Source organism: Porites lutea, chromosome 8 (assembly GCF_958299795.1).
Source record: "Porites lutea chromosome 8, jaPorLute2.1, whole genome shotgun sequence".
Classification (NCBI taxonomy): Eukaryota; Metazoa; Cnidaria; class Anthozoa; order Scleractinia; family Poritidae; genus Porites; species Porites lutea.
In genome coordinates, this window is record NC_133208.1 from 6,406,098 (window position 1) to 6,416,043 (window position 9,946).

Sequence of the window (9,946 nt, forward strand, 5' to 3'; positions counted from 1 at the left end):
CAATGGAGGCCTTAGCAAATTTTGTTGAGTGATTTTTATTTTCTTCGTTTTGCTTCAATGGTATAACAGCAAAAAAAGTTAGGCAAAAGAAACTAATTCAAAAGCTCCTGTTAAAGCCACGTTGGTGTTTGACATATCACTCCTATTAAACTAATCGGCCATCGCATCATTTTGATAAGCATTAAGAGATGCTACAGAAAGGTGAAAATATTGCTTAGCTTGTTCCTTCATACGCCTCAATTTTCAGGAATGAACACCCTTTGTCTGATCTCTTTCAGGAAAGTGACACAGGTAACCCAGTCGGCTAGCGATACCACGATCTTGTCAACAATTACCGCACGTTCACAGTCAGGTCATCAGGAGCCCATATGTGGACTCCTGGTCAGGTAGGTTAAAGTAAAAACAAACTTTTCCCTCCTTGGTTTTGGTTGATCCTCTAAATTGGTGGCCTTTTCGAGATTCCAGTTGGTAAAATCACTGATAAGCAAAAATAGCTACGTAGTTTCTTATTTGGAGATTCTAAGATAAGGCATTATGGTCTTAAACTGATCTTTTTTTTTCTTTTTTTTTTTTTAAGCATGTAGTTGCTGTTCAGATTTCACTGATCAAAGGTCGATCGATTTCTCTTCAAGTAAGGAAATCCATGAAGTCTTGAATACTGGATTCCGCGATGTGGTTTCTGGATCCCAGATTCCAATAGTTTGCTTGATTCTGGATTCCTGTCGAGCTGTATTCCAGATTCCAAATCCCTGGATTCCAGATGCTACGTGCAAAAATTTCCCGGATTCCGAAAAACAAGATTACCGGTCCCTTGCATGGGGTCAACCGATTAGAAAATAATCCGTCCAAATGTTTCGTTTACCAATTAAGTCAACTTCAGTAGCTCTTCTTGTTTCTAGTCGACTCCTCCAACCGGTGGCCGACACCGTCCAATGCAATGCAAACATTAAAACTGGGGCATCGCATGATATGCTTATACTGTGATACTGGCTTCAAACTGTTAACCAGAAAAATATGCTGTCTTTCATACAGAAAGACAGCATATTACAGTTACAGTTATATTACAGCATATTATTACAGTTTATTGGTCTTTGTTAAAACAGCAAGATTTGGATACCGTCATTATTATAAAAGTTTCTGTCTTTCATACCTTCACCCCATTTTAGATCTGATCCAAACTTCTATGGCTTTCAGACAAGACCGTTGCAGCACCGCATTCCCAATTTAAGTCAATAGAAGGTCTTTATTCTATTTAAAGCACACTTCCCAATTCCTAATTATTAAAAAACGCCAGAAAGCTGCGCCTTCCAAAATAGTCCCCTATGAGGACATGCGCTGATGTTGATATGTTGTTTGTCATATTGTCAACGAAATTGATAAGGGACCGGTCATTATTTATCGCCTTGGGAGCCGGGGGCGGGAGGATTTTACTGGGGATCACTAATTTATAGGAAAACGAAAGGGGGGATCAGTCGTAACTGAGAACCCAAAAGGGGAGATCACTGAAAACTTTGGAAGGATTCAGAGGGGGGACCAGTAAAATTTGCTTGGAAAATGAAGATATGGGCGGGGGGATCAGTCGGTTTTTCAAGTAGAAATGGTTTGATTTTCACCCAATTTAGTTTTAGACTAGAGAATACCACCGCCTACAGGAAGAATCGTGAAGCAAAATTAGTTTGTGATTGAGCGGTTTTGATATAATTATTCTAGCGAGTAACCTCTTTCTTGGCTATAAAAAAACTCGTTTTTAAAAAAATGTCCAATTCACATCATATTTCACGGTTCAGTTTATATTAGCATAAGTCAAAAAAATCAGAAATAATGTATCTATTTGAATGTAAATGATGTACACAGTACTAAATGAAACTATAATTTTGATCATGGATATTGGACAAAAGAGGTGGGGAAAAAAGCAAAAGCAAACAACGAAACAAAACAAAAACAAACAGACACAGAACACAGGAAAAGAAATGGGGCATTTTTTTTTTATTTGAAGAAATCAAGATAAATTCCCGATCGATCACTTCACTCATGCCGATCACATGGTCTCGGATTTTGCGAAATTTGATCAAGAGCAGTACTATTATTGTACTTGTGATTAGGAAATATCTCATTTTAGTATCGGTACTGCTTTCACCGAATCGAATCAATATATTAAGTAACGTGAGCTTCCTCACGCGCTTTTTGATGTGCGTATATTTTTGTGAAAATTTAATTGCTTAGCAACTGGTCTTTAAACTCTTCCGGGTATCACTTGGATCATGGAGTCAGCTGAGTGAGCGTGATTTTCACGTGCCTGGCGCGGGCAAAGGTCAGTGCATTTGAGCGCGCATAAACGGCGCATGGGCCGGGGGGTTGGAGGGGGCGGAGAGAGGAATGGGTTTAATCAGCAGATTTTAGGCGCTCGATTTGATGCCTTTGGTCTTATATCAGTTCAATGGTTAAAAGTTAACAAAGTTACAAGAAAGTTGAAGTTTCTGCTTTACAAGGACGAAATATTCCTTGCGAGTGTGTTTCTGGGCGTACAAGTGTCGCATTCCACTAAAATTATAAGCGTTTGTCAAAAGGGCTAATATTGCCTTGGACGGATTCGTTCCTCTTTCGAAAATTTAGGGCCGATTTTAAGCCCTCCAACAAATTATTTTAAACTTTGGTGAAAAAGGGGCACCCTAAATGAAGAGTAAGCTTAGATAAAGGACGTTTGACCGAGCCATACTGTTACTATAGTTACCAACTGAGCCCCGAAATATACCTTAAAATGTTCATCAATGATTAATCATTTGTTTCATGCCATAATCGTAGCATGGATACTTCTTAGACGGTATTAAAGTGTAAGTGTCAAAATAACGTATTGGTTTTGAGTGAGGTCTTTAGTGAGCCATCTCAAGTAACTATGCGAGAAATGTTCCCGGAAATGTTCTTATCGGCGAGTTCAAAACCACAGGCGAAAAGGGAGCGAAGCCGAGCGTAGGCAATGAATCTCCAAAAAGAAGGTTCTTTTCAATTGTCTTTTAACAAGCACTAGCGCCTTATTAGCAGCCTAGATAGGAAGTAACACTTATGACCACATCATTTCTGGACGGTACTGCAGTTCTCGTTCTTACAAAGATATGAAGAACGAAATAGCCGAGAGTACGAAGTTCAGTTGCCTTGCCGGGTGTTTTATTCCCTTATAAGTGAAAAGAGTGCATGCAATAACAGCTTATCATACAGCATCACCAGCATATGTATAAAATTGTCAATAATGGCCTATAAACTGTTAATGGTTAAGTGCGGTTATTATTGATATCAGTAAGATCAAGATATGATAAGCGTCGAGATCTTCGATTATGATAAAACGTTAGCGATGATGTTTATGATAGTTCGCCACCACGTATAGAAAAGGGTCATTTCTGTTTTATCACCATCCAATTAAATCACGGCTTGTTAAAAGTGGTTTTCCCTGGCCTAAGATGAAGACTATGCCTCAACCTCGCTGTGCAAGACAAATAAAACTTTGGTTACTTAACTTCCACTTAATCCCGCGGCCCAATATAAAAAAAATATAGAAAAATAGGCCTCCAAATTAAACAAAGACTATCAGATGAAAGTGTTTGGGACTCCATCAGAGATAACTATGGCCAGAACTACTTCATAAATTGGCAAAAATAGAGGAAATGCAATCTCGCAGTAAAACTTCGAGCTCCACTTTTTCTTTCGACTAAAATTCAATATGTCGTTTCTTATGCTAACAGTAATTCTCATCTCATCTTCTTTGTCTTAAAGAGGACGCTGATATTTAGCCAACCTATTAAATTAGTGCAGAATTGCAATATTATTGAAAACGCAGTTACCACCCACGACACGATGGAAGAAACAGCCGTTCAAATTATATAGACGATCTACAATTCTTGATCTTCCCAGCCTATACCTTCTCTAATTTCGCGTTGCAAGCCTTAACAATAAAACTTAGAATTAGCCTGAGAAATAGTTGGGTAAAGAGTTGTATCGAACCGGCCATGGGCAAAAAGGAACATTTAACACAATCATGAAAGGACTGTTAATTGATGCACCTGAAAACTCAGTAATTGGCACAACTCCAATCAAAATTCAGGGAATTCTTCTTCGCGCAAACGTAGGTTTGAAAACAGCAGAAAACCGGCTATATATTATACAAGGATCATATTTTGAGTGATTTGATCGCTTGATGCAGATATGTTAATTCAATATAACTACGTGGTGATCAATTTACATTTTTAAGGTAGTTGGGGCATGGCAAGAAAATAAATTGCCCCTTTGAAAATACCTGTATTTCTGTCGAAAATGAGGAAGTAAACTAAAAATGACTCACACAAAGTGGAAAATATTTGACTAATATTTGGCCTTGTCTATTAAAAGATAACTAAAAAAAAACACTTTACCTGATGTCAACATTTTAAAAATATAATAGTCATCTGAAACCACTTTAAAAGCTTTTAAGCTTAAAAGTTATACATAAATCATAGGAGCCATATTCGCGGAGTTAGGAGGCCGCAAGCGTGGGGTTCGCGTGGTTCTATCGAAATACGGTAGAACCCCGATACCTCGAACTCGGACTAAACTCGAACTCCCCTCTAACTCGAACTAAATTTCCTTTCCCTTGATCAAAAAGTCACTGAAAATTACCCCGACAACTCGAATACGGGACCTAGTAACTCTACTTGGATGCCATTTCATTAGCTTTTCTTGTTGGATAATCAGTAAAAGTACTACAATCTAACACTGGTTAACACTTACAGCAATTTGATTTTAATTGGTATAAAGAACAGATCACGTTTCATCATAAAAAAATGCCTAATCAAGTTACCGTTTCTGATAAAATAAGTTCAACTTGCACGGCCGCACTATACACTGTCGGAAGTGCTGAAAAATCTGTTACTATCAATGTTTAACATTGAAAATTGAATTTTTGTAACTCGAACCCTTCGCTACACTCGAACTGTTTTTCATTTCCCTTTAGAGTTCGAGTTACCGAGGTTCTACTGTAGCCAAATGTGCTATTTTTAGAACAAACTGCGCCACCCTCAAAGTCACAAACTCGCGCGGGAACCCGCGAAATTGTGCGGCTCTTGTGTGGAATTTCAGGAGATGGGCGATCGTTTTGGGAATTTATTTGACTGCTCTCTGAACTTTCCAAGTGCTTCATATCTTGATAGGCAATGCATGCACAGTGAAAAGAATGAGCCAATGTTAATGTAAACATTACTAGAAATACGTTTATCGCAAAAAACCTCGCCGGAGCTGTAATGGGCCAGCAGATACGGAGGCAATTTCGGACGCCAATTGGTTTGCTCTTATCCTTAGCGCTGCGCCCTTGCAAAAAATGACGCCCGCGTGTCACGCGAGATGGCACAATTTAAGCTAAAAATAGCACATTTAATTTGGCTATTTCGATGGAATCAATCCCAGTAAAGGAAAAGGTATACAGGTAAGCTCTCCTACCCCGATTTTGGTTCCTGATGAATAAATAAAAATTAACACTAAAATTCGTTTATTTCTACTAAGTTGCTAAATAACCTCGTACAAAACTGTTAAGACAGTGCCATCTATAAGTTTTAACTTTTATGCCTACCATCTAATCCAAACAGAAAAAAGCAAGGCCCCCTCCCCCACCATTCAATGTTGTTTTGCATTGGTCTCAAACCAATGTGACTGCCTAATTCTGGTGTTACCCTGCACAACATTGAAAGAGGAAGGTGGGGGGGGGGGGGGGGGGCGGTGGGAGGGAACGGGAACGGTCGTCCATTTTGCCAGTCTCCATCTTTGCTTAATTAGCTGACAGGGAAAAAACAGGCATTTTTGCAAGTCTCAACAGGTCGAGGTTGTAGCCTAGGAGCCGATTATCGGTGGATTACGGTTCTCGCTCCTGCTTATTCACTTTCGATAGTGGAGCGTCACATATCGAATGGGTTGTATGACACCCTTTGGTGGCGTGTTCGGCGCGGAGCAGCTTCGTTCCGTTACAGAAATCGCGTCGAAATCACCGTTCTTATGCGGGCGGCGGGAACAGAAGCCCCATCCGGTATGGTTTTCGTGCCAGCGCAATAGCCATCCGGTATTGAGAGAACATAGCATAAAAGGGCGAAAAACACTTTTATTTATTTATTTATTTATTTATTTATTTAGTCGCTCATAAAACCTAATACGACATGAACAAAAGTTGTTAATTAAATTATAAAATTAATGTGACAGGGAAGCCTAACGAAGTTTGATGTTAAGCTTATATTAATAGGCTTCCTTCAACTACCTAATGAACTAAATTCATGGCTGAGTGCAGAGTGAGCAAGATCAGAAAATTAAGCGACAGATCTGCTATCAGTGTCAGTGAGATAATTCTTTAATTTTTTTTAAAAACAAATATGGAAGGAGAGTTAATTAATGAAATAGGCAACGAATTCGAGATTTTAGGTCCTAGGTATATTTGTTCTATATTTGTTCTATTTGTTCACTTGCGGTAAGACCCAATCTTGTCCGATCCTCAGGGCTTTTTAAAGGTTCCAAAGGTGTGACCCAATCTCGACCCAGAGCTCTTCTGCGTATTCCCAAACCCGAGTAAGCACTGGGGTCGAGAATGGGTCTGACCGCCAAGACCGCCCATACATACTATTGCGCAATTGCGGGCTTTGCATATGTGACGCAAAATAGACCAATTCCGATATATAAAATTCTTACTTGGCTTCGAGGCTTGGGGGAATAAAACAAAAGAAATCATCTTGAGGCTCAGTAATGAATAATACATGTCTTTTGTTTTATTTCCCCTAACCTCGGAGTTTAGTATCAATTTTAAAATATCGAAAATGGTCTATTTCATTCATATAGTGAATCATATTAATAATAATCATAATATTCAACTGGAAAGTTTTACAAGAATTCGGCGCAGAATCTGGGGTTTTCTGGCGGAAAAATTAATTTTCGTCCTGTTAACAGAGAGAAATCGTTTAATTCATTTTGGAAATAAATCCTATCCAGGAAACAGCGCATTGCTGTTGGAATCGCCCATTTTCTAAAAAAAAAAAAAATTAAAATTAAAATTCCAGTTTATAGGAGAAATAGGGTGAGGCATTTTTTAAGTCCTGCCGTTCACTCCGCTCTTGGTTTAAAAGCTCGTCGCGTCGGCTTTCTGGCGCCCGACTGGTGACTGAATACAAACCTACAGAAACCTGAGCAACGCATTAAGGATTATTGTTTCAGGTAGTTGCGTGTTTCTCCGCCTTTCCATTTAAAATTATCAATACTTAATTAAGCTGAGTTCAGCTGCTTTAAAACCATTAACCCATTAACACAATGACTTCGTAATGGAGAAGTATATTTGGTCGCGCGAAAAGTAGGCCCGGCTCTTAGCTTTTACGTTAGCCGGTGGTCGACGGGTTAGACCTAAACATTGAAAAAGCAGGCACCGTTCTATTTCCATGTAAAAACAGTCAATTGAAGGTGTAGGGGAAGTTTTGCATCCCGCTTATTTTTACATATAAGTGCGCAATATAATGTTTCGAAAATATTTTGAGCTTGAAACTGAAGTAAAAGGGGTTTTCATTATGTTAACTATAATTGCTGACTACATGTCAGTCAAAATTGGCAGGTTGAAATTAAGTTTAGTTTACCCTGAGACACGCGATCACGAAAGGCTTGGAGGCAATGCAAACTAGTGTGGCAGTTTGACCAATAATATGGTCCCACACAGAGCCCACAATTTTAAAAGTCATCGCGAACATTTCGTTCGAATCAGCCGAACTTCATCTGTGAGGTCACGTGATCTCAAGTTCTCAGTGGAGTAGTCTCGTTTCATTTGAGCTGAAGTTTAAGTACCCTCTTTAAATTCCGCTTATGAGCCTCTCCCCACCCCCTTCAGTTATAGGTCCATCTATCTGTAAACAAAAAAATACATCCGGTTTTTGACCCCACCCCCCCACCCCCCCCCCCCCACCCCCCCCCCCCACCCCACCAAGAAATAAACCCTCATCTAGCTTGCATTGAAATGAATTCGATTTTTTACGACTTTTTGAAGCTTATAAAAGCGAGTAAATTCAAGAAGTATTTTGATAAGCACTACTATGTATCTTGTTTTGAAACGAATTTTTTAGTCCGGTCATGAATCCTTTTTGTATTTAAAATCACTGTCTATATAAAAAAAAGATTATTGAATTTAGTTTTAAGCTTATTTATGAACAACTCAACTAAATAAAGTAAGCAAGAGTTATGCTTAATTTGCATTTGTAAACAAAAACTTTTTCACCGCGCGCGGTTTTATCGATAATTTCGTGTCAAAAAGAAAAAGCTTTAGCTGTTAAAACTTCCAATCCGAACTTAGTCACCTTCTTCGTGTATTTCGGAAACAACTTGCTTAATTAGTTGTGAAATTTCTTTGTTTGTTTCCGGCAGCAAACCTTGGAAGGCATTTTGCTTGCAACTTACGCGAGTTTGGCGTCGCACGCTCCGAGGAACTGGAGGTGAATCAGTGAATAGTGCAGGATACTCACTGATTGAGTAGCCAATCAGAGCGCGCGAAAAACACTATCCACTGTTTTAGTATATACTAAATAGATTTAGCCAGGGCTAAAAGCGAGGCTCCCATTAATATATTTATAATTTAAATCAAACAATAAACTTGTATTCCACAATTCAGTTAACTTTAGAACACATAAATCAGTGAAAGGTTACGGCAATTGTACTTTTTAACAAAAAGTTCAACTCTGCTAGTTAAAACCAGCAGAAAAACTAAGTTTCTGCATTCATTTTCTGAAGAACAAAATGCAAACTTGTTACCTTTTTTTGTCTATGCTTGTCGTTTAGGTTAAAAGTTAAGAAAAGGTACCTTTTTTGGAAAAAGACGTCAGGTATTTTCATCTTTTGAGTGAATGATATTTTGACGTCAATATTGTCCGCTCTTCATCCATTTCTTACTTTACCAAACGATGATTTAAAGCGCGAAGGAGGTTTCCGTATCTTTTTGTAACTTTCAAGCGATCTCATTAAAGGCGCATAAAGGTACCTTTTTTTGCAGTTGGAAGTGATGTTCTCAAAAGCGTCAAAATGGTACCTTTTTTGCAGTTGGAAGTGATGTTGTTAAAAGTGCGAAAAAGGTACCTTTTTAAAAATGTAAAATAGCGTTTTCAAGCTTTTGGGAAGCCATTTAAAATCCTACTGATTGACAGATGTCAACCGTTAAAACCTCTTGAGCTTCAATGAACGATGCAGAGTTTTTTAGCGGATTCTAGGTGATCCTGTTAAAATTGAAATGGTCTGTCTACAAGGGGAATCAGCGGAGTAAAAAGTTTTAGCTCGCTTCTTTTAGCCAAGATCAAAAGCGAGAAACTATAAGAAATCCGAAAATGCTACCCACCAGCCAAATGGATAAAATGGCTCCTGAAAATGTAGCAACTTCTGGTACTTTAAAACTAGATGCAAGAAGAGAAGCTCAGCAAGCGCAATTTTAAGCGTGGAGCAAATACTTTAACCTGAAAGAAGTCCTACATGTAAAGCAAAAGTGTTCAGTTTTCTTTTCCTTTAAGTCTAAACTGAGCGGGTTCCGAGCGGGTCATTTTAATAACTGTCTTGTTTCGTGGGTGATGTTTTTCACTCCAGAAAGGTTATTAGAGACTTCAGTCTTGGGGTTATTTTTGTTTGCTATAATATAAATTGAACAAATAATTAAACTTCTGGTGCTTTTTGAGCTACAGACCGAAGTAAAGCCATTAACAGTAAAAATGCCACCATACATGTACCACAGACACCTCCAAACTAAATAATAAAGTAAGCCTGAACAGCTTTCCTCTTCTTAGACTTTTGTATGCCAGCATTTTTTTTCGAGAATTTTGGTGCAATTTCCCGGAATTTTTTTTTCAGAGAAAATGAAAATAGAAAATAAACTCTCAAAAGTCAAAATAAAAATAATTTCAAATGCCACTGTTTAGACAATTGTCTTTTGGTG